This window comes from Antechinus flavipes, chromosome 2 (genome assembly GCF_016432865.1).
Source record: "Antechinus flavipes isolate AdamAnt ecotype Samford, QLD, Australia chromosome 2, AdamAnt_v2, whole genome shotgun sequence".
Lineage (NCBI taxonomy): Eukaryota > Metazoa > Chordata > Mammalia > Dasyuromorphia > Dasyuridae > Antechinus > Antechinus flavipes.
Window position 1 is genome coordinate 430,012,181 of NC_067399.1, and position 26,662 is coordinate 430,038,842.

General features: G+C 36.1%; 1 protein-coding gene across 1 annotated transcript in view; it reads left to right on the forward strand.

Annotated features, from left to right (window-relative positions):
- The first annotated feature begins 18,768 nt into the window (after window positions 1–18,768).
- The window catches only part of SFXN1 (sideroflexin 1), a 53,007-nt gene continuing 45,113 nt past the window's right edge, over window positions 18,769–26,662 (forward strand). The window contains exon 1 of the mRNA XM_051978934.1: window positions 18,769–18,859. The gene's annotated coding sequence lies outside the window, so the exon portion shown is untranslated. The remainder of the gene's footprint in view (window positions 18,860–26,662) is intronic.

Here is a 26,662-nt window from a genome sequence, read left to right on the forward strand (position 1 = left end):
TCAAAACAATTCTGCTAGATTGCCCGGTAGCAGAGCCAGAGTGATAAAAGTACCAATTCTTCACACTCCTGTAATGCTAAAACCTACTGGGACCAGAATAGTGAGTGACCTCACTAAAATGGATTTGTGGGAAGACATGAACAAGAGATACACAGGTTGGATAAGGATTAAGAAATTGTTCATATCACTGGAAAGAATATCCATCTCAATGAGATAACAGATCCCAGGGATAATTAGAAGAATTGAAAATTCCTACCAGTATTAAGATTCCTTTTGAAGTTGTACATAGATTGATCTTAAGGAGATGGGAGATTTTAATAGAAATGACATCTAGGAGAGTTACATGAACTGATGCTAAGATGAGCAGAATCAGGAGATCATTATACACTTCAACAACAATATTGTATGAGGATGTATTCTGATAGAAGTGGATATCTTCGACAATGAGAAAATCCAATTCTGTTCCAATTGATCAATGATGGACAGAATCAGCTACACCCAGAGAAGGAACACTGGGAAATGAATATGAACTACTTTCATTTTTGTTTTTCTTCCCAGGTTATTTTTACCTTCTAAATCCAATTTTTCTTGTGCAACAAGAGAACCATATGGATCTGCACACATATATTGTATTTAAAATATACTTTAACAAGTTTAACATGTATGAAACTGCCTGCCATCTAGGGGAGAGGGTAGAAGGAAGGAAGGGAAAAATTGGAACAGAAGTGAGTGCAAGGGACAAGGTTGTACAAATTATCCATGCATATGTTCTGTTAATAAAAAGCCATAATAAAAAAAAAAGAGGTCCTTGAGGTCAAAATTGTTTTCATCATAATACTAAGAAGTTATTTGTCTGAAATATACCTTCCTTTCCAATTACATAATTGTGGGAGGCCAGATGTCCTTAATATACTTCAACCAATTCTATTAGTCTGTGTTTTCTTTCACAGCATGACTTACATAGAAATGTGTTTTGCATGACTACACATGTGTAACCTATGTCAAATTACTTGCCTTCTCATGGATCTACACTTAACACCATATACCAAGATAAGATCAAAATGGGTCCATGACCTAGGCATAAAGAACGAGATTATAAATAAATTAAAGGGACATAGGATAGTTTATCTCTCAGACTTTGGAGGAGAAAGAAATTTGTGACCAAAGATGAACTAGAGACCATTACTGATCACAAAATAGAAAATTTTGATTATATCAAATTAAAAAGCCTTTGTACAAACAAAACTAATGCAAACAAGATTAGAAGGGAAGCAACAAACTGGGAAAATATCTTCACAGTTAAAGGTTCTGAAAAAGGCCTCATTTCCAAAATATATAGAGAATTGACTCTAATTTATAAGAAATCAGGCCATTCTCCAATTGATAAATGGTCAAAGGATATGAACAAACAATTTTCAGATGATGAAATTGAAACTATTATCACTCATATGAAAGAGCGTTCCAAATCACTATTGATCAGAGAAATGCAAATTAAGACAACTCTGAGATACCACTACACACCTGTCAGATTGGCTAAGATGACGGGAAAAAATAACGATGAATGTTGGAGAGGATGCGGGAAAACTGGGACACTGATGCATTGTTGGTGGAGTTGTGAACAAATCCAACCATTCTGGAGAGCAATCTGGAATTATGCCCCAAAAGTTATCAAACTGTGCATACCCTTTGATCCAGCAGTGTTACTTCTGGGCTTATACTCCAAAGAGATACTAAAGAAGGGAAAGGGACCTGTATGTGCCAAAATGTTTGTGGCAGCCCTGTTTGTAGTGGCTAGAAACTGGAAATTGAATGGATGCCCATCAATTGGAGAATGGTTGGGTAAATTGTGATATATTAATGTTATGGAATATTATTGTTCTGTAAGAAATGAGCAGCAGGATGAATACAGAGAGGCTTGGAGAAACTTACATGAACTGATGATAAGTGAAATGAACAGAACCAGGAGATCATTATATACTTCAACAAAAACGATACTGTATGAAGATGTATTCTGATGGAAGTAGATTTCTTTGACAAAGAGACCTAATTCAGTTTCAATTGATCAATGATGGACAGAAGCAGCTACACCCAAAGAAAGAACACTGGGAAATGAGTGTAAACTGTTTGCATTTTTGTTTTTCTTCCCAGGTTATTTATACCTTCTGAATCCAATTCTCCCTGTGCAACAAGAGAACTTTTCTGTTCTGCAAACATATATTGTATCTAGGATATACTGCAACATATTTAACATATATAGGACTGCTTGCCATCTAGGTGAGGGGGTGGAGGGAAGGAGGGGAAAAATCGGAACAGAAGTGAGTGCAAGGGATAATGATGTAAAAAATTACCCTGGCATGAGTTCTGTCAATAAAAAGTTATTATAAAATAAATTAATTAATAAAAAAATTTACTTGCCTTCTTAATGAAGGGAATAAAGAAAGGGAGGGAGAGAATTTAGAACTCAAAATTTTTAAATAAAGAATGTTAAAATTGTTTTTACATGTAATTGAGAAAATAAATAAAACATTAATATACATACTTTAACCAAAACAACATATTGCCCCAGATTGGACCCAGAAAGCAGATATAATAATTAAACTTTTCTATTAAGCCAGGCATTAAATACATTTACAAAAATATGTAAAATAATGCTATTCTTCTCACTAATTTTTTTTGTAATTTTACACTATATATATTTTTTCATAAAAAATGACATTTAAATTAACATGTAACAGATGGTATTATTTTAAAATGAATACATATTTTAAAAATTTAAAAAAAAATGACATTTAGAATTTCAAATCCTAGTGGGGAAAGAAGATTAGCACAAATAGAAAGAACATTTTTTTTTTTTAATCCAGGACCAGTTTTACATTGATGGAATTAAAAAGTCATTGAATTTATAACCTTCTCAAATGATTGCCATCATAAACTTTATGCATCAGTTTTTAAAAAAATATTTTTGCTATTGTTATTTTTAATGAGGGAGTAGCTATTGTTTCACTTGTATCAATAATAGGGGGCATTCCCTCCACCAAAGCAGAATGGAAACTCATATGCAATTTAAAATCTAAGAGAGTTTTTTTTTTTTTTTTTTTTTTTTTTTTTTAAGGAGCTAGAGATTAAGTAGCTTGCCTAAAGTTATATAGCTTTTTTATGTCAGAAACAGGACTAAAACCCAAGCCTTCCTAACTCTAGAGCTGGAATTCTCTCCATGATGTCACTGTACATTGTAGGAAAGCAAACAAAATTCATTGAATTCAATTGTTGTGAGAAAAGTGTTTTCTTTTTAAATTATTAATATATTTTTATTTTTATCACTTTAATTTTATATTAGATTAAAATAATCAGCATATATTTAATTTGTTTTAATTAGTAAACTTCAGTAGCTCTAAATTGTCTTCAGGATCAAATACAAAATCCTTTGCTTGGTCTTCAAAGATCTTCAAAATTTAGCCCTCTCCCATCTGTTCATTCTTCCTGTACCTTACTCTCTGCCACATACACTTAAATCTAGTGTGTCTTATCTCCTTACAATTCCACAAATAAGACACTGGCTGATCCTCCATATCTGGAATACTTTCTCTCATCTTGTAATGCTGGAGAAACTGAGGCAGGATAGATATTAGAGCGTTATAATAATTTATTGGAGAGTTTGATTAAGTGACTGGATCAGACTCTCATCTCCAAGTATCCAGTATCAAATGTGGGGTCCCAAAGATTCTTTATAGGATTTAGTGATTAAAAAGAACAATGACAGGATGGGGGAGGCAGAGTGAGCACCAGACATTCTGATAAATTAGAAAGGTCTGGAGTCAAGATGTCTAAGATAGAGGGTCTTTCTCCTTATCTGGATTAAACATTCACAGTTTATAAACTTAGAGTAGCTAGCCCTAAGTTATATTAGTATTAATGGTTAGGAGTGGGGATATTGCAACCAGGCAGAATATTTCAGGGAAACTGAGGTAGAACAATTAGGAAAACTGAAGTAGAATAATCCAAGAAAATTGTGGCATAACAATCTCTACCTATTGCCTTCCCTGGCTTCCTTCAAGTCCAGCTAGAATCCCATCTTCTACAGGAAGACTTTCACAATCATTCTTAATTTTGATGTTTTTCCTCTGTTAATTATGTCCTATTGATGTTCATATACCTTGTTTCTATATATTTGTTAAAGATTTATTATTTCTTTTATTAGGTTATAAGCTCCTTGGGGACAATAACTGATATCAATTTAGTTTATTTCTTCTTTTATAAATCTGGGTATTTTATATTTTGGTCAATTAGAATCATTTCTTCTAAGGTAACAGCTTTATTGGAATGAAATTGCATACAAAACTTTCTGATAATTTTATTTCATCTTCAGTTGTTGTGTGATATGTATATGTATCTATGTATAACTTTGAATATGAGCAGTTTGGTTTTTGTCTCTCTTTTTAAAATCAGATAACCCAACAGTTTATTCTATTAGTTTTATTATTAAAAAAAAAAAACTCCTAATTTCATTCATCAATTCAATGTGGTATATTCTGAGTTTTTCTGGGATTTTTTTCTGATATAATTAAGCCCTTCTTTAGTTTTAAAAATTTAACTTTATTGCCTAATTTGAGGATTTTTTTAAAGTTTTTTTTTTCATTGCATGCTTAATTCATTGTTATGTCCTTTCTCTTGTTTAATGATGAAAGCTTAAATATATAATTTTTTTCTCTCATAACTCCTTTAAGCTACATACCTTACATTCGCTATGTATTATTATTAGCATTTTGTTTATGACAATGTTTAGTGTCTATTATTTGTTCTTTGATGTACCAGTTCTTTAGAATCATGTTAGTATCAAATACTTTAATTCTTTATTCACTAACACTATATTGAGTAGAATTTTGTTGCATTGTAACCAACAAATGACATGATGAATATTTCTACTTTTCTACATTTTTGAGGTCCTTATAATCCAATACATGGTCAAGTTTTCTAAAGATGCATGTACTTAAGAAAAATTTGTAAATTGCTTTTTATTTACCATTCAGTGACCTCCAGAAATCTATCTTTGCTAATTTTCTAAAGTTCTATTCAGGTTCTCACCTCATTTATTTATTTTTAGTTAGATTTTTGAAAAGAGTTCAGGTCCCTTTCAGATAAGGTAAATATGGGCAAGACCAAGAGAAAGCAGGAAAATTACGTTATGATTAAAGATGCTATATAAATTTCAATTTTTAACACATGTTCACCTAATTAACTTATTATTTAAATGCTGAAAAGAAAAGGTATGCAAATAATTGGAAGGAGGAAAAGGTAGTCAAATTAAATAGTGGAGAGCATGGGAGGACATATCTGAAATAGTGATTGATGCTCTTGATTAAGCTCAATTGAAGCACAATAAATCCTGCTTGGGACCTTCATTTTAATCATGAAGTTTATGTTTCAAGTCTGTTGCTTACAAACAACATATTGTTGAATTTTGTTTTTTAATTAATTCTGTTATCTTCATTTTGGGTGTATGCACATGCATAATTAAGTCTATTAATAGAATATTTCTTTCCATTCCATCCTGTTTTTTTTTCCCTTTACATATAAAAAGGTGTGGATTGTTTTTCTAATATTTGTGATCTATAACCAAAATAACCTAACTCTACCCTAGTGCAGATCTTCTCTTCCCCTTCCTAGAGGTTTGATCTTGCGTTTTTATGCTTTCTTCCTTTCTTTTTAATCCCCCTTAGTCCTCTTTCTTTTCAAAGAGTTTTTTGTTTTGTTTTGTTTAATATTGTTTGCTTACTTATTCTCTTAAACCACTATAGTTCCCCTTGTCCCTGATCCTCTTTTTTATCTCTTCAATTTACTATTTCTATATTTAGATCTTTATATGTCAAGAGTTGTAAGATGGAGAGTATATGCAATTGTGTTCAGTCTTTTCCTTATCAAGTTCATATGAAAGTGAGATTCATGTTCTTCCTACACTTTTTTCCATACACTTCAATTTATACACCTTTTTTGGTTGTGGTTTCCTTCTGTTCTTCCTTTATTTCCCAGTATAACCTTTTCCTCCCATTTTTGTCCTCTCTAAGACCATCAAAACAGGATAAAATCTTTCTTACCTACTTTTCTATGTAATTTTAAAAAAAGAATAGGGTTTTAAGATTGATGAGGTCTAGATTTGGGGTACCTAAATGAAATTAGGGTTTAGTTAAGGTCTAGTGGCAGGTTTGGGGTACAGGGAGTCAAGCAAAGTTCCCCTGCAACCTCCTTGGATTCAGCCCAAGGATACGGCGGTAAATGGGGTCTAGTAGCTGCGCAAGTTCCCAATAAAAGCATTTATTGGCCTGGAGAGCTAGATTGATAAAAGAGGTTTATTATTGGGTAAGCAAGGTTAAAGTATAGGCGAAGATAGAGATAAGGAGGGCACTGGACAGAGGGTCCAGTGGACAGAGGATCCTCACATGGTAGCCATGTTTGGAATCTCTGCAAAGAGGGGTTCCCAGCGGGGCCTTTTTATAATAGGAGACTTAGCTCGAGGGGCTTTGGGGTGTAGCCCCAAAGTTGGCTCAGATCCGGGTGGGGCTGGGACAGGTCTGGATCTTCTATTGGAATTCAAAGGCATCAGGATTTGTGAGTTAAAGGGCAATTTACATTATTAGCTAGGAGAGGATGGGAATCTACAAAGGAATCTTTCCCACATCATTTAGCTTGTTAAAACCCAGCCCCAAAGTCTAAGGAAATTGCTTGTAGTTAGAAAATAATGTGCAGTAAATAATAATAATATGGATCAGATATAGAATGGCTATTTTATTTTTATACATAAAAGAAATGCTAGAAATTGTGTGAGACAAAGACCACCGACTCAAATAAATCAAGGAGATTTCTCAAGGTAGAAGTAGAAAGGAATCTTATTACGATTTTGTGAGAAAGGGCTTCTCCCTGCCAACAAGCAGTCAGACAAGTAGAGGTGAGGTGCAGTCAGCAGTCAATGATTATATACCAATGATTATATATGAGTCTGGTGTAACACTCCCTATAGCCTGGACCTTTTCCCTAATTAGTCAGGATAAATGACCTCACATTCTAAGTCATAAATGAGGCAAAACTTCTAAGCCAACCACATATTTAGGATTATTAAATTACCTTATATGGAAGTTTTAATGCCAAGGTGGCCATAACTTAGTCTCAAAAGAAAAGGGTTGTATGATCCCATTCTCTGTAAACTACATGATTTCTGGAGAAAGAAACTTGGGCCTGGGACACAACTAAACTTCACTCAATTCTTAGAACATTGTTTCCATCTTGTGAGGTCTTAGCTTTCACAGTTCACTTCATTTAGAATTTATAAGCATAGATTTAATAAAAGTCAACAAAATATGATTCAGTAATTTAAGTTATGGCAGCTAGGTGGTACAATATATAGAATGTTGCACCTGGAGTCAGGAAGACTCCTTTCTATATTCAAATATGGCCTCAGACACTTCTCTGCTGTCTGGGCAAGTCACTTAATCTTATTTGTCTCAGTTTCCTCATCTGCTTGATCTGGAGAAGGAAATGACAAATCATTCCAGTATCTCTGCCAAGATAAACCCATAAAGGGATCACAAAAGGGACATGACTGAAATGACTAAACAACGGTTACAATCTGCCATAAAGCTAATTCTTAAAGCTCCTTAAAAGACAAAACAGTTTGCAGGACTGCTAACCAAGAATTTTTATAATTTGTCTCAAATGAACATTACCCAAACATGTCTACATGGAAAACATTCAGTGTTTTTCTTATTAGTGCTTATTTATTTCAATAATGTTAGAGTAGTTGCTGGGTGTCATCTTCCTTGACACCATTCATCTCTGACCTGCAATAGGACCTCCTGACCTCCTTAAGTCACACCTCTGCCTCAGTATATTCACTGTAGTGTACACTTCCCTAAGAGTAGAGAAGCCTAAGTTCACTTAGTTACAGCCCAGCAAATATCTTCCACATGGGAGATGTTGCCATATTATTAGGATAAAGAAGAACTCTACTTCTCACTAAGAAATTTCATGCTGAAAACTGCATTGAGAACTACAGCTGCATGAATACCAACCAGAAACTCATATTCTTTTAATTGAGGAAATATCCCTTTCTTTATCACCTCTTTCCAGAAGATTGACCAGAGAACCAATAAAGGCTTGTCACAACATTCCAAAGTCCAAAGTCCTTTCTGTGTTGACATATCTGAAGGTTAAAAGGAGCCAGAAAGTTGTCATCAGTCAAAGGACCAATAAATAAATCACCATGTCTTTGGTATTTCCTTTTGCTTCCAGAGAAGCTCTGGTCTGATGCTCCTTGGGTGGTCTCTCTAAGCCCAGTCATTCTTTGCTACACAGGAAACAAATCTCACTTTTTCAGGAGTAAAAACTCCCATTTCCTCCAATGGCACTTGGAAGATACTCCGGAACACATGTTCTGCTACAGGTTTCTTGGTTCTTCAGTTGTTTTTCATGCTGTCATGACTAGAACCTGATATTTGGTAATTTATCCATATAGTGTCATTGATTATATCTTCAAATATTTCTTGTTTTGGTTGGCATTAGGCATTACCCAGTTCCATGGTCACAAAAAAATCCATGCTTTCCCAGTCTGCCTTTCTTCCCTTATGGTCAAACTCTGGTACCATGCTTCATCTGCAGCTATCAATCATCATATGATGCATTCACTCTATGCTCAAGCACAGTGTCATGAGAACTAAAGTCTTGGGGATATATTCAATCAAAAAACATTTGATGAATATCTGCTATTTGCCAAGCTAAGTGCTGGATCAAGGTAAGTGGGGGAATGTATACCTATTCTATCAGATGTATCTCTGCTATAGAATATTACTTAAAGCTAAAATTATAACTATGACTGGGAAAAAAACAGCTATACCTAAATTTTCAGTTTAGGGTTTTGATATTTTGCTAGTACTCTGTCATTCTTCTACTCAAAAACTTTTGATGCTTTCTCACTACATTGAAATAACATATATATTCCTTATTCCCACAAATTTGACTCATTTTGCTTATCCTGGCTTTTCTCATATTACTTCCCTTAAGGTACTTTATGTTCTGATAAAAATCTGTCCCACAGTATAGCTATCTCCTGTTTTCTATAAGTTATATTCCATCTCATTGTCTTTGTCCTAAATGCTTGAAACAAGTCCCCATTCTTCACCAGATTATCTATTGAAATCTGTCCAAATTCTTTAAAGACCAAGCTAAGTATTACCTCCTATAAGAAAGGAAAAAAAGAAAATAAGCATTTATTAAGCACCTTATAAGTGCCAGGCATTGTGCTAAGTACTTTTTAATTATTTCTTTTGATCTTCATAACCAGTCAGGGAGATAAATGCTAATATTATCTACATTTTATAGTTGACAAAACTAGGGCAGATAGAGATTAATTTCCTTAATGTCATATAGCTAGTGTCTAAAACTAGATGCAAATTCAAGTCTTCTTGATTCTATGCCTAGGACTTTATCCACTACACCATTTCTCTTTCCTCTTGGCAATGGTGAGGTCTTCCTTCCTGTTTTCATCATAGAAATTTCTCAAACTCTAGCAATGTCACTTTCACTTATATCATAAGTTGTTTGTTTTCTTCATTTTATACTTGTCTTTACTATAGGATCAGATGTCTTAGAGCTGAAGCAACCTGAAAAATCATGTAATCCATCTTCTTAATTTTATGGATGAGTGTTATGGGCCAGAACTCTGAACTTGAAATAAGGATTCTTACAAGGTGTCAAGTCAGTGGAATTGATAAATACAATTGTTATCTAGTTTAGCATGGTGCTTAATAGTTCTCTAGTTCAGTACAAGTACTTAGTTTTTAATAGTGTTCTACAAGATTCACACCTATGATAATGGAGTATATAACAGTCAGCAAGGACTGTACAAGATTCATTCCATCTTTGGTCAGGCTCCTGGTGGCAGGCTCTCCTCCTGAATTTCCTCCATTGAGACCTAGTTACATCTGAAGGACCTCCAGAAAATTAGCCAATCCCCAAGTGAAGGAGATAGGACTTTGAAAGAGATAATAAAGGATTTTGACTTTAACACTTGCCTATTCTTGTGATTACTCAACTGAAATGAAGGCTGCCCTAAGACCTCAAGAAAACCAAACCAAGAATATTACAGATGAGAAAATGGAATCTCATAGAATGTAGGTAACTTGTCGAAGATCATGCAGGTAGATAGTAACAAGCTCCTGAAGAGTAGATTCTATGTTTTTTTTTTCCTCTTTGTGTCCCCAACAACTAGTATACAGTGTCTTGCATGTGGAAGATGCTCAGTAAATTGTGGTAGAATTGTATTGACTTCTTTCCAATTCATATGAATGAACAAAGGAGAGAGTACACTCTTCCACATTACATTTTTCATTTGATAATTCTCTTAATCACATTTAAATGAATGATTGATTTTGAGTATACTCCCTTCAATTATGCATTTCATAACCTATCCATCTCTGTGCCTCCTGCATAGCTCTGGCCCATGTTCTCACACAAGTTAATCTCAGAAGTCCAGTCAACTCTTCTTCAAGTTCTCTTGATCTTGTTATAACATCAAGGGAACCCATGAGCTGTCTTGTAGCTCTCCTTCACTCTTGCTTTGTGTCCAACCTGTTTTCCTTTTTAATAATACATTCTTTAATGGAATCTTCTACACAATTGATATGAAATTCAAATAGAAACAGATCCTTGCAAACAGTGTATTTAGAAAACTACAAATTAACATTATCTATATTGTATTGTGTTTTTGCTTATTTTTGTTAAACATTTCCTAACTATATTTTAATCTAGTTCCAGCTGCATCATGGAATTTTGCAGCTTCTGACATCTCTATACTATCTTTCCTTTATAATGTCTTGTTTAGAATTATTGGCTGGTATTTTTACAAAATTCCAGGATGTATTAGCAGTTTCTCTCATTATGCCTGCCCCTTCACATAGAACAGAAGAATCATGTATCTATTAAAACAAAAGTCAGAATGAAAAATCTCTCATTCCAATCCCAAAGAGCTAAATAAATAAGTATATACTAAATAGGTAAAATTAAACCCTCAAATTCCTTTTAACCTCTTAATGTAAAGCTGGAGAAACTGAGGCAAGATAGAGATTAGAGAGTTTTAAATATTTTATTTGAGAGGGAGAGATTGTGCTGGGGGCATGTTGTCCCCAGGGCTGATGTTTCAAAGCATCCAGCAGCCAATGCGAGGTTCCCATGAAATATATGTATATGGCTAACAGGGTAAAGTCCAAGGCAGGGGGATGGAGTCCAAACTCTGGTGATCAGAAATCTCCAAGAAGGGACCATCAATCCAGATTATAAATTCTTGATAATTTAGGAGGAGTTAGGAGCCAGGAATTCTGAACTCCCTCTTATCTTGAGTTTACACATTTTCAATTTATAACCTTAGTGTAACCAGCCCTAAGTTATATCAGTCCTAATGATCAGGACAGGGAAGGATTGCAACCAGGAGGGTTGAGGGGATTGAGGCAGAACAATTCAAGGAACTGAGGCAGAACAGTTCAGGAAAACTGAGGTAGGACAATAAAAGGGAACTGTAGCACAACATAAAAACTTTCTCCTATGACATCTCTCCTCCCCTCCCCCCAGGCCAAAAAAAAAAAAAAAAAAAGGAAAACCCTTTCTTTCCCAATCAAAAGCTCATATCTCATTTGGGGGACTATAATCCTTAAGGTCCTGCTTTCATAAAGGGCATGAAGGCCTGAGGCATCTTTTTTTATACATCTCAGCAAGAACATTTCAGTATGGAAACTAGGCTGGTATCTTCTTATGACAGGGCAAAACTAAGTCTAGAATCAGCTAGCAGCCAATTTAAATGGAACTTACACAAAGAACAGCTATTTTAAATTGCTTTGGTATCAGAACAATGGGAAGAGATGAAAGGAGAGAATCTGGAGAAAATTGAAAAGATTTCTATAAAGAGAAAGGAAATGTTGGAAAATAGAATTTACATAATCAATAACTGTGAGGACCGCATATTTTAAAGTCAGCCTGAGTCAGGAAGTCAGGATAAGGGAAAATCTTTGATCTTTATTCTTTGCAGAGATGAAGGGGAATGGCGATACAAAGTGAGAGCAATGGTGACAAAATCTGGCCAGCAGTGCCTCTCGCTCTCACACTCCACTCACCAAATCCTCTATGCAGTCTCCTATACAACACATCAAACTTGCACAGAGAGTGGGGTTGGGGCCATTCTTTCTCCAAGCATCTCCCGCTGTGAAGATATTCTCTTCTCAGTACCAGCCTCCATTTCCCTAATAGGACTTTGCAACTAGAAAGTCAGTCTCCTAGCAAAGCTGACTTCTCATGTAATAATAAAGTTCCATTTTTGCCACTTAATATTTTGGGTTCATGAATTCTTTCACAAAGGACCTGTGCCTCCGATCCAAAGGGGATTTCTACAACTCTCTGACTGCCACTAGAACTCCATCAAAATGAAGTGGCATACAGATTGGCTAAGATGACAGGAAAAAAATAATGATGAATGTTGGAGGGGATGCAGGAAAACTGGGACACTGATGCATTGTTGGTGGAGTTGTGAACGAATCCAACCATTCTGGAGAGCAATCTGGAATTATGCCCCAAAAGTTATCAAATTGTGTACACCCTTTGATCCAGCAGTGTTACTTCTGGGCTTATATCTCAAAGAAATACTAAAGAAGGGAAAGGGACCTGTATGTGCCAAAATGTTTGTGGCAGCCCTGTTTGTAGTGGCTAGAAACTGGAAATTGAATGGATGCCTATCAAATGGAGAATGGCTGGATAAATTGTGGTATATGAATGTTATGGAATATTATTGTTCTGTAAGAAATGAGCAGCAGGATGAAATGAGCAGCAGGATGAATACAGAGAGGCTTGGAGAGACTTACATGAACTGATGCTAAGTGAAATGAGCAGAACCAGGAGATCATTATACACTTCAACAACGATATTGTATGAGGATGTATTCTGATGGAAGTGGATTTCTTTAACAAAGAGACCAAACTCAGTTTCAATTGATAAATGATGGACAGAAGCAGCTACACCCAAAGAAAGAACACTGGGAAACGAATGTGAACTATCTGCATTTTTGTTTTTCTTCCCAGGTTACTTTTACCTTCTGAATCCAATTCTCCCTGTGCAACAAGAGAAATATTCAGTTCTGCAAACATATATTGTATCTAGGATATACTGCAACATATCTAAGATATATAGGACAGCTTGCCATCTAGGGGAGGGGGTGGAGGGAGGGAGGGGAAAAATCAGAACAGAAGTGAGTGCAAGGGATAATGTTGTAAAAAAATTACCCTGGCATGGATTCTATCAATATAAAGTTATTATAAAATAAAATAAAATATATTTTTTTAAAAAATGAAGTGACATATTCAAGAGACCATAAGTAAATTTAGGTATAGCTGGATCTGAAATAGCCCAGGCAATAAAATTCAAGACAGCCGCAATGAGGAAGATTTAGAATTTATTTGGTACCAAGCTCGGGACAGAATGATCAAATTCCGTGCTTTTCAGAACTAAAAAACAGCCTTATAAACATTTTTTGTTCAGCTTTGTTACATTGGAATCTGTGATTATCATTTTACAACAGGGTGGGAGCAGATATAGATAGATCAGTATCACCGCCCACCTGGAACAGATAACCTTAAGGGCATTGTTGAGCCGGCCTTTTGAAATACAAAAGAAATCCCCAATCTAACTAAGCAAACTTTCTTCTGCTGGCCAGAGGCGGAAAGGAGGGATTTGTCCATTTCAGATCATAAGATGTATGGAGAGGAATTTGTCAAATATAAAAATCCCAAAAGACCCATGATGAAGCATACTATGTGCCTCCAGAGAAAAAAACTGATACTGATAAGTTATTTTGGCCTATGCTCAGGAGAAAAACTAAGCCTGCATAAATAGATTGTGAATCATCAATATGTATAGCTAATAACTGAGTACACATGATAGAGGTTGAGATCATACAATACAACAGTATAGAAAGAAAACTGGAGCAGATAGGTGATAGGTAGATAGAGAGCGACCTGGAATCAGGAAGATATCTTCCTGAGTTCAAATCTGGTCTCAAATACATACTAGCTGTGAGCCTGAGCAAATCATCCCAGGAGTGGGCCCTCTTTGTCATTCACATGGATATAAAGCAGATAAAGAATCAGAAAAGTCTTAGGAATGACTGCACACCTCAAAGGAAAAACAAGGGTTTAAAGTACTTCCCTTCAAACAACCTTGCAAAGTAGATTTTATGCATGAGGAAGCTAGTCCAAAGTACAAAGGTGACTTTTACATATTCGCATAACTATAAGTTTCACAGCTAGCAAAGATCTGACCACAAGATCAATGCCCTTTCTACTACTCTGTAGCAAAGAACTACAGAACCCCTTATATCACTGTCTTGCTGTGCAAAATCAGAGTAGATTCATGCTCAATAACTGGGATGAGAAAGACACAATAGCAGATCTGTTATTGAAAATTTAGGTTCTTCTTCCATAAAATGAAAAGGTTGCATTACATGATTTTTTAAGACCTTATTTAATACTGAGATCCCACTAGCATCTCCCAATATAATTTTTATTCACTTGGGAAAGTATTTTCAGGCCCCTAAATGATGTTTATTCCACCCTGAATAATACTTCAATATTTATAGTGGAGACTTTTGAAAATTTTGTGTGACATAGTATGAAGTAAAAAGAAGTTTTCTAAAATGTACACAAGCTAGCTGAATTTAATTATGACTGTTAAACTCAGAGCAAATAATATCTCATTATATAAGTCAGCAAGATCTTATATCAGCTCTTTGACTTTTTATTGTATTCAGAAATGCCCTTGATTCTAGCTGACCTAAGCTTTGGATTTTTTTTTTTTCAATCAAAAACTGTTTGAATTTTATGTTCCAACACAAGTATTTTGCCACATTTGTTAGAATGAGATTAGTGGGCAATTTGTGCTCTGGCTTGCCTGCTCCTGTTAAATGGAAAAGCAAAAAATCAGATAAAATGTTTGTGGAAACAGTTACTGAAATTCTATCCCTAAAAAAAAAAAAAAAAATGACACTGGAAACTGAATTTCAGGATCATGTTTTTTTTTTTTCCTTTATTTGAAATTGTTAAAAGAGCACAATATCTATATTTTTAAAGTCTTCCTTCTTCCCTCTGCCTTCATTTTTTTCTACTTAAAAAATTACTTTTTTAAAATTTCTTTTTTCTTCTCTTTTCCTTTATCATCTGGCCTTCTTCTTTCTTTTCTTTCCTTTTTTTTTTTTTTATTATATCTTTTTATTTACAAAACATATGCATGGATAATTTTTTTCAACATTGACCCTTGCAAAACCTTCTGCTCCAAATTTTCCCCTCCTTCCCCTCACCCCCTCATCTAGATTGGCCTTCCTCTTTCTTCCCAACCTCTCTTTCCTTTTGCTTTTTCTTTCTCTTCAGATTATACATTTGTTGTCAGGTCTAGAAGAATATGTGACACATAGTATGTAGGCACTTAATAAATACTTCTGTATACAATTGAACTGCTCATTTCTAATGAAATGAAAGACTTTAGTGGAATCATTTCCTCCCAATGAGTCTGTTTCTTCTTGAGTTGAACAAGAAGACATCTAAGGGATCTTCTAGCTATAAATTCTATAATGTATTAAGATTAATGTGTGTTCTGTGGATGATGTGGATGATGAAAATATCAGATGATGGTAGAGACCAAAATGTTAGGGTTCAGTTATGTGAAGAATTTAATAATATCCATTCTCTCTGATAAAAGATTTATTAAGGAAAATCGGTTACAGATAAAATGAAGGGATAAACAGCAGAAATGGTAAATGTGAAATAGAGTTGGGAGTGATGAGATTTAGAGTTGGGGTACCCAAATGAAAATGAGGTCTAATGACAAGTTCGGGGTACAGGGAATCAAATGGAGCTCCCCTGCAACCCATTTGGATTCGGCACAAGGGTAGGGAGTTAAATGAGGTCTAGTGGCCGCACAAGCAGTTCTCTGCAAAGGAATTTACAGACCCAAAAACCTAGATTGATAAAAGAGGTTTGTTATGGGGATTGGAAGTAAGGTTAAAGTCTAGTTAGTAAAAGGTGTTAGGTAAAGAGAAGAGGGCACCGGAAACAATATTCCAGTAGGCAGAGGCTCCTTGGGATGTCAAGCACGGCATAGTTGGCATGTTTGGAACCTCTGCAAAGAGAGGGTTTTAGTCTGGCTCCTTTTATAATGAGAGATTTAGCTAAAAGGGCCTGTGAGTGGAGTCCCAAGTTAGCTCAGATCCGGAGGGGCTGGGACAAGCCCAAATCTCCTATTGGAATTAAAAGGGGTGCTTTTGACCAGATTTGTGAATCAAAGGTTCTAGCTTCTTGAATTGATAATGCATCAGCTAGGAGGGTTTGGGAATCAGAAAGGAATAAATCAAATCTGAAAGGATAGTTTCTTAAAGGGACCACCTGCTTCAGGAAAGTATGTGAAAGACAAGTTTCTCAGTGGAATTCATGATTACCTAGTAGAAAGGGAGTATCCCATAAGGTTGTAACATGTCCTTAGTTGAAAGGCTAAATCCTGAAAGAAACTTAAAATAGTTCCTTAGCTATAAGTTGGAGAAGTAAGGTTAAGAAGCATATGGAGTTAGGGGAGATACTATGTGGCATGGTGGAGGGATAAAGAGAAAGCCACCATGCAGCAGAGTACCATTTTATAGGGAAAATTTAATCTCAGGGACATGCCTGGGATTTTTGACAGGACATGCAAAGTAAGACTGCTCAAGCCCCCTACTGTGGATGGGTCTCAGTGATTTGACAGAACTTGGATTTCAGTCTCCATGACCTTTCCTGAGGGTGGAACCATGATTCCCCTACACCGATATCTATCAGTGCCTTATGCCTTCCTCAGGGATCAGTCCTTTAGTTTCCCTCTGTCCAACACTACATTCAATACCTCAACAAGAAAACTAACTCTGATATTTCCATATGCAACCTTCCCTTCATCCAGTCCTTGAACCTCTCACCCCCAAATTCTTCGAGTTTCTGCTGTGTTTTGTAGAGAGGGCTGATTCAATTTAGGAAAAAAAATAGACTTTATTCAAATGTGCTCCAGTTGAACTATAACTCTACCCTGTTACCCAATATGCATTAGTCTGTTATCTAGGGCAATATACAGTAATATCTCACACATTTATAGTTTTAAGTTTTACCAAAAGGCTTCCTCACAACTCTGAATTTGGTAATAAAAATCTTATCAAACCTAGAGCTCTTAGTAGGGCCGAGTGATAGGGTCTCTCATAGAGAGGAGAAATATACTCAAGTACAGAAAATTTGTCCCTTGTAGGAAAATAGTTAATAAAATGGATAAAATGTTGGGCCCTGGATCAGGAAGACCAAATCTGGCCTCAGAAACTACCTGTGTGTGATTCTGGGCAAGTCACTTAACCCTGTTTACCTCAGTTTCCTCATCTGTCAAATGAACTGGAGAAGGAAATTGCAAATTGCTTCAGTAACTTTGCTAAGAAAACCCCAGATGGGGTCACTAGACACTAGAGAAAACACTATTCAACAAAAAGGGAAATTGAATGGGCTAATGAGGAAGCTTGCAAGCCTTTAAGGAAGATCATAGTTGAATTTGCTAGTAAGGAAAGAGTGGAGCTGTGACTAGAGGAGGCTGATGATGTGGGAAGGAGAAATATTCAGCTGTCTCACAAGATTTCTTGGACCCAGAGTCATATGCAGAAGTCATACTTCAGGGACTGACTAGCTGAAAGATGGGGAGAAAGATTTGATACTGGCACACACCTAGACCCATCTTTTTTTTTTTTTAAACAGAATTTCTAACAACATGTCTCACGCAGACATATGGCATTTGTGCTTCTGGGCTATCTAATATTGGAAACTCACAATGATCGAAGGTTGGGGAGGAACTTTTGGGGCAGGGGGCAGAGATGACTAAGCCTTGTGGGAGGAGGAGCGACGGAGATACTTCTATTAGGGTAGTATGCTTGCTCTTCAAACTTTCCCTTAGAAATTGGATTTGAGGACCAAATAGAAAACGTGTGTGTCCAATTTCTCAGAAAAGGAGCTTTTTAGGGCTCCAGGACCTTCAGAAAACATGTCAATCAAGAAGTATTTTTTAAGCCTCTACTAGTAAGGCACTGTTCTAAGAGCCGGTCCGAATGCCCTGGGTAGAAAAGTGCTTTTCCAAGTCAACAAGGTGGATGATCTTAAAGGTATCTTCTAGATCATTATATACGATCTTCTAAGTCAAAATTTTTTAAAAATGTGGATTCTTATAACGTAAGGGGTTATGATTAATTATCATGAAATGTTCAGTTTATTTATCTATTTTATATATCTATATATCAAGGTCAGGTAAAGATTCTCTAGAGAAAAGGGGTCACAAATTGAAAAAGTTTAAGCCTTGCACCGCTAGGTTGCATACAATCACAAAAAAGGGGGGCTCTTCCCTTTTACTGCATTCCTAATGAAAGGAAGGTAAATTTGAACTCAGGTTCTCCACAACCCCTACTATTAAAGTACTGTTCTCCTGAGCTTAATTCTCAGTTCTTTACTTATCTTCTAGGAGCCCAGAGAAAATTTTCTTAACCTTTTTCGGCCCTGAATTCCATCTCACCGAAAAACGGGCGGAGTTGGACTGGAAAGCCTCCAGCCAACAGGGGTGGCTCCTTGCTAGGACTCGGGCGTGGGCTCAGGAGCTGGGCTGCGCAGGCGCAAGCGGGCGGGAGGAGACCGGGGGTGGGGAGGGGGGGTGGGACTGACTGGCGGGCTTAAGGCCGTGGGGCTGGCGGGAGCTTCTCTTCCGGGAGCAGCGGAATCGCTTGTAGAGGCTGCGGGAGCTAGCGGTGAGTTGGGCCGAGGCGGGCAGAGCCAGGGAGAGGAGGGTGGAGGGAGGCACCAGCAGCCTGGAGCATTCTATGGTTAGTCCAAGATCCGGGAGCGGGGACGGCCACCCCCTCAACATTCCACCTCCAGATACCTTGGACAGACCCCACGGATGACTTCTAGACCTGTCGTGGGGCTGGAGGGCACAGCTCCTATATAGGAGTCTTCCTTCTATCGGCATACCTAGGTCATCCACCCCATCCCCCTTTCTGGCTCCGACAAGTCCTTTGCTGGACTCTTGGGACTCAGGGAATAGCAGAACGGAGTCTGTCTCCAAATGGACATCCAAGATGGCGGCCGCCCAGGGGACCCTGTGCGACCGCCTGAAGGGGACAGCGGGAGTCGTTGCTAGGTGATGGACCTTGGGGAGGAAAGTCCTCTGAGATCCTCTACGCCTTAGCTTAGAAATCGTGTCTCAACCCATCAATTTACATTTGAAATTGAAGTCTGAAGAAGTCAGATGATTTCAGTTTGACCAACTTTTACCAAGTGTCTAATATATGACATGCAAATGTGACTTTGCTAGGTCACCCTGTTATAAAATGGTAGAATTCACATTGGAACCCAGATGCTCCTCGCTCTTCTCCAGGCTGAGGTTCTAACGCTTGAGGGATGAGATCCAGTATTGGCTAAGACCTCCTTTAAACTGTTTTTTTTTTTTTCAGTAAAGTGAGGATACTGTTATTTGTAATACTGATCTGCCACAGTTGTTGTGGAAAAGTACTTTTTTAGCCTTATTTATCATAAAAGTCAGCTAATTTTCTTGTTTAGAATTCGTTTAGCAGAAATTTATGTATTGCCTATTATGTTTGAGGCAGAGTGCAAAAGGAGAATAAAAAAATAAATAAGGAACATCTTTTGCCCAAAAGATGGGAATTTTGTGTTTTTTTAATATTTTGATGTTTTTCAATATAATTGTCTTCCTTTGTAAATCTATGTATTTTATATATTTACAAATATTCTAACAAAGGGGACAAAAAAAAAGGGACCTTGAGATCATTTTTAAAGGTGAAAAATCTGCCCTAAAGGAATTTAAGACTTGGAAATCTTAAAATGTTAGAGCTGGAGGATGCAACCACCTCATTTTAAAGAAACTGAAGCCCAGAGAAACTTGGTTAAAGTTACACAGCAAATTTATTATAGAGCCTAGAATAGAAACTCAGGTATCCTGATACAGGACTGAGAGCTCTTCCACTGTACCTCCTTGCTCTAAGTAGCTAGCTGGATGCACAGTAATAGATTATTCAATATCTCGGGGCCTCAGGTTCTCCAGATATAAAATGAAGACTCTGGTCTCCTTCAGGTTCTAACATTCAATAATTATATTGTACATTTATGAGTTCTCTAGAAATTCAGAGGCATAATGATCCCTGGGCTGGTATAGCTAGAGAAGGCCTTATAAAGCCTATGTAGATCAATAAAAGGATAGGAAATTTTAGGACATCCTTTATTTGTGTTACCCTTTGTAGGTATTGTGAAATACCTATATATATTACAGTACGTTTTGTGAAATGCAGGTTTTGAAATGTGTCAGCTGGGACCTCTTACCTTAATCTTTACAAAGAACTAAGTGATCTCAGTGGTCCCTTCTAGCCCTAAAATCCCTTGATCCTACATTAGTCTTGTGGAAGCTAGGAGACTGGCTAGGAGAATTTTTGTTTCTGAAAGGCGAAAAACTTAATTACTATTTGGAAGAATACACTTAACCTCATACTGTAAAGTCTGGTGTCTCAGGTTATAAGATAATATCTTTGTTCTTGTAGTGAAACATCAATAATAATGACCTAATTTTGAATAAAATCAGCTTGATCCCTACATTTTAAAGTAGTTGGAATATGTTGAATCAGCTCCTATCATAGTGTAAAGAACAAATGAATTATTTTCGAGTTTTTTGGGCAGCTGTATATTTTTTATAATTTTTTTCAGTAGAACTATTGTTAAACAGCTACAGTAGGCAATATTAATATTGGTATTATAGTAGCAACATATTGAAACAAAAGTAACTTCAAAAAAAATCTACAAAACTCCATTGATACTAGGGAACTAGAAGATGCCCTTCCTGACTTGACACAAAGTAACAAAATGCCTAGGTATAGAGTTTAAATACATTGAGTTTAAACAAATCCTTTTCTCCAATATTTTAAATTTAGTTGATTTCTCCCTTCATACCATTTTACATCTTTTTATTGTAGTTTCAGTTAAATATCACAAATATTTATTAAATACTTAAGGTCCTATGCTAGATTCAGAGAATTTGAAATCTTGTAGATTGGTGGAAAGGTCATGTATACAAATAAGTATGATATGAGTGAAAATAAGGAAAAATAAAAGATCCAGATAAACTTTTAGGAGAAATTTGAGAGGATAGGAACATTCCCCTAGAAAGGACACAGAGTGATAGAATTTTTTGTGAAAAAAGAAAGGGGAAAGACTTAAAAAAAAAAAAAAAAAAAAAAAAAGATGTTCCATAAGATTTTGCAAGGGTAATTGTTGAAAACAATCTTGGAGTATATTTTGAAAATAAAAACTATTCTCAGGAAAAAAAAAAAGAAAGAAAAACTTATTTAATGGGGAGAGGTGATCCAGGCTGGGGAGGTGGAATGAGTAAAGAGGTGAGGAGCAGTGAAGGAAGGGAAGCTGAATAGCAGTTTTTATCAGATATTTAAAGTGCTAAATAGAATGCTTCAGAAAGAAAAATGTGGGATAATGGATAGAGAGTTGCTGCAGTCTCAGGAAGAGCTGGATTCAAATCTCCCCTTTTTATATACTGGTTGTACAGTTCTAGTAAGTCACTTTCCATTGTAATGCCATAGATCATTATTTCTTAAACTATAGGTTGCAGCCCTATACGAGATCATGTAACTGAATGTGGAGGTATTTTTATTCTCAGTACCTAGCATTTAGTAGGCAGTTGAGTTTGCAGTAATATAAAGTTGGATGATTATTCTGTTCAGGTAATGCAAAAGATAAAGTAGAGAATGAATATACAAAATAGAGGAATATTAATTAGAAGACCAATACTACTATTATATAGAAGACCAGAGGACTTGAACTTGGCCGTACATAAGATCATAGATCTCAGACTAAAAGTAACTTTAAAGTTCATCAAGCTGTACCCCTTGTTTTATAGATGAGAAAGCTGAGGCCCAGGGAAATTATTGCCCCATGTGACACAGAAAGTGAACAAGCCAGTATGTGAACCTTGTTCATCTGACTTCCAAGTCCAGAATATTCCCTGTACCAAGGTTTCATTGAGAAGGAATTGAAGGTTTGAGGAGCTTATCTTATCAAGTGACTAGAGGGCTCATAAGAGTGTCAAAAGGCATTCTTTCATATTCTCATTCTTTGCTATCAATCTGCATGCTCTTTTCTGAGGCTCATTTTATCCTAGTATAACATTCAATACAGATAGGAATGTTAGTTCTTTAGCAATCTCCTGATCATTCTTCCTTTCTCAAAGAATTCAGTAGTTGGATTCAGCACTGGGTTTATACTTGGGAATTCAATATAAATGTTGATGTTTTTTCAAACACTAGTTCCTCAATTTATTTAGCTCTCATCTCCTATTTCTTGTCTTCACTTTAGGATGGTTATACATATATATGTGAACATGCCATCATCTCTTAAGTATTCCATTTTCTTTTCTCTATAAATTTTGAGTTTGAGATTCTCCCTTACCTATCCATCACCTACTGAAAAGGCAGATAATATGATAATAATGTTAATTATACAACTGAAATCATACAAAACATTTTCATGTTAGTCATGTTGTTTAAAAAAAAAACAGAAAATAAAGTGAGAAAATTATGCATCAGTGGGCACTCACAGTTTATTATTTTATTATTTCTCTCTCTGGAAGCTGATAGCATTCTTTAATCCTGAGTCCTTTGGTACTATCTTGGATCACTATATCAGTCAGAGTAACCAATTCCTTCACAGCTGATCATCATTAATAACATTGCCATTACTGTGCACATGGTCTCCTGGGTTCTAATCACTTTGCATCATTTATATAGTTCTTGGTATGTTGGGAGGTTTTTCCACTGAAAATCACCACCTCATCAGTTCTCATAGCATAATAGTACTCCAAAATCATATGCTACAATTTGTTCAGCCATTCCCCAATTGATGAATGTCCTTTGATTTCTAATTCTTTGCCACCAAAAAAAAAAAAGAGTTGCTATAAATATTTTATACATAAAGGTACTTTCCTTTTCCTTTGATCTCTTTGGGGTGTAAACCTAATAGTGGGATTGATGGTTTAAAGGGTATGCACAGTTTGATATTACACAATTGTTTCTAAAAGGGTTCAACCAGTTCATTCCTCCATGAACCTATTTTCCTTCATTTTCTCCATATTTCCAGTAGGTATGAGGTATTATCTCAGAATTGTCTTAATTTGCCTTTCTTTAATCAATAATGATTTAAAGCATTACTATATGATTATAGTTTTGATTTCTTCTGAAAAGACCTGTTTGTATCATTTGGCCACTTAATCATGGGCCTCTTATATTTTATAAATTTGATTCAGTTCTTTATATGTTTAAGAAATGAAGCCTTTATGAGAGAAACTTGCTGTGATTTTTTTTTGACACTGTTTCATTGTCTATTGTACTTTTTAAGATAAATGCAGTTTCCCTGTTTATCTTTTTCAGATAAGTCTAAATTTGCTTTTGCTTTGTCTGAGCTCAATTTCTACTCTTGCCTATTTCACTTTAGCTGAAGCAAACTAAACTGATCCAGCTCTTCATTTCAATTTGTTCAGTTGAACAGAAAGTTCATTTTTCTGTCCCAAATATGTCTTTTGTAAACAACATATTGTTGAATTCTGGTTTACAATTCATTCTGCAATATGCTTCCATTTTATGAGCTAATTCACATTTACAATTATGGTAACTGTATTTCCCTCTCTTTCATTTCCTTCTTTTTTACCCTTCTCTATTTTAATTCTTTCCATCCTCAAAAGTCTCTTTTGCTTCCTCAAATTTGCCCTTCCTGTTATTACATTTTCCCTCCTCCCCTCAATTCCATATTTTATTCCCTTTTCTTCCTATTTCCTTATTGGGTAAGACAGATTTCTATGCCCAATTGAATGTGTATATGTGTTCATCCCTTTTTGAACCAATTCTGATGAAAGTTAGATTCAAATATTGCTCTCTACTCTACGCTCCATTTTTTTCTTTATTTATAAAAGCTCTTCCTTATATAACTTCTTTATGTGAGAAAAGTTTTCCCTCTTCTACCTCTTCCTTCACCATTGTCCCAGTGCATCCTTCTTTCTTACCCCCTTTCTTTTTTTTTTTTTTGAGATCATCCCAACATAACTGACTCACACTTGTGCCCTCTGTCTGTCTACGTAGGCTCCTCCCAACTGCCTAATAATGATAAAGTTCTTAGAATCATTTTTCCATATAAGAATGTAAACAGTTTAACTTTACTGCATTCCTAATGGTTGTTTTTTTCTTGTTTACCTTTCTATGCTTTTCCTGAGTCTTTTATTTGAATGTCAATGAAATATTTCACATTTTCTATTTTTTCTATTCTTTCAACTTTGTTTCATTAAAGTTTCTTAATCTCATTGAGACATTGTCCAATTTTAATTTTTAAGGAATTATTTTCTTTAGTGAACTTTTGTGCCTTTTTTTTTAATTGGCTAATTCTGCTTTTTAAAGACTCTTTTAAGTGAATTTTTGTGCCTCTCTTTTCATAACTTTCTTGCAACATTCTCATTCATTTCCCCAATTTTTCTTCTACTCTTTCTTTAACTTTTCCAGGAATTCTTGCTGTTTTTCAATCCAATTAGCATTTTTCTTTGAGGCTTTGCTTATAGCTGTTTACACATCGTTTTCTACTTCTAAGTTTATGTCTTTCTCTTCTCTGTCACCATGATAGCTTTTTATGATGTTCTTTTTCTTTTCATTGTTTGCTTAGTTTTCCAGCCTCTTTCTTGAGTGAACTTTATGTTAAAGTTGGGCTCAATTTACCTCTAGGTAATGAATGCACTGTTCCAAGCAAGCTCCAGGGTTTTTTTGTGCTGCTGTTTTAAGAACTGTTCTGAGGATCTGTTAAGTTTTCAGTGCTTCCAAGGTGATGTGATGTGGGGAGACATCTGGTCTGCTCATTACCAAGGAAGGACTCCTGCTACTCTGCAAATACTAGTACTAGTGCTCCTTTTGGCCTTGGAACTTTAACCAGGTCCCCTACTCTTCTGCATCTGCAAGTGCTAGCATTCCTCTTGGCCCTAAAACTATGACTGGGACCCCTGCTTGCTTGTGCTATTGATAAAAGTAATGCTCTCTATGCTGAAACTATGACTAAAAAATGCTTAAATGTTATTGAGTTGCTAATCAGCACCAGCCTCAGGTCCCCTGTAATCTCTTTCCAGTTAGTTGCTGAACCTGCTCTTGTGTTCTGGGCTGAGAGCACTCCTGGTGTTCCTGCCATGCTCTGGGCTTGTGTCTACCTTGGTAGGTAGGTAACAGACCTCTCCTCTGGACCTCTTAAGTTGTTTTAAGTGGCAAAAATGTCTTCCTCTCATCTTTTATTAACTCTGCCACTTCAAAATTTTACTTGAAATTATTTTACAGTTGTTTAGAGAGGAATGCTAGCAGAGTTCAATTGGGTCCCAGCCTTTACTCCACTCTCTTGGCTCCCAATGTTTCATTTTCATGAAAAACAGAACAAAGCAAGCAAACAGCAACCACAAACACAAAACTCTGGAATTGCTTTGTCTGATTAAACCATTTCTGTCATTTTGTCCTCAAAACCTTCCACTCCTCAGATCTTACTCAAGCTATCTTTCTTGCTCTACCTTAAGTTTTCCCCTCCCCATTCTGTCCTTTACATGGCTATTTTAATATTTTGCTATCTTTTATTCTTGAACTTCAAGAGCATTCAAGAGAATTATCTGTCCTATTTCTCTCCTGAATTTGCCTTTTCCCATTCTGTGTTACTAAATAGAACTTATCTCATATTAGCCCTCATTACATGAGGGTCCTTTTCTGTGTAAGTGGGTTTGAGTTCTATAATCCACAGTGGCTATTTTACTTTCCATTGACTTTCTACTCTTCTATTCCCCCCAAATAAGAACTACTCATTTTAACTTTCTTCTGTTCATCTTCTAAATAATTGACATACTTTCCCATTCTCTTTTTCTTTAATTCGTTCTCTAAAGAGGGAATATTGTCAGCCCCTGTGCTGGTACACTTATTCCCTTTCCCTCTTGTCTTCTCCACAGATAGTCCTATCACCATAACACTTTCTCTAATATTCAATCTTTCCTAGTTTCTTCCAGGCCACCTACAAGGGGTCCCAAGTCTTCCCTTTCAAAAACTCTCAAATCCTCAGTAGATCCTATTGTTATGCCACAGTTCTCTTTTATTATCCTGCCTCAGTTTCCCTAATTTTCCTGATTCAATCCTGCCTGCTTCTCAGTTCTGCAAAACCTCCTCTCCTCTCTCTTTATCAGAATATTTGATAGAACATCAGAATGCCTCTCCCCATCCCAAGCTATTAGAATAGCAGATACTGTCTTATCAAGATGCCTCTCCCTATCTCCAGTGGCTCAGGCCACCCTGTCAGTCCCCTTCCCACTCTCAGCACCCTGACTCCACCCCTGCCTCAGTCTGAGGCACGTGTATATATGTCATTGAGAGCTCTGATTGTTTGCTGGATTCTTGGAGACAATAGTCTTATCGGCCCTGGGATCAAACATGGATCCATTTGATCCCAGTATATCTCTCCATTTAATAAATGATTAAATA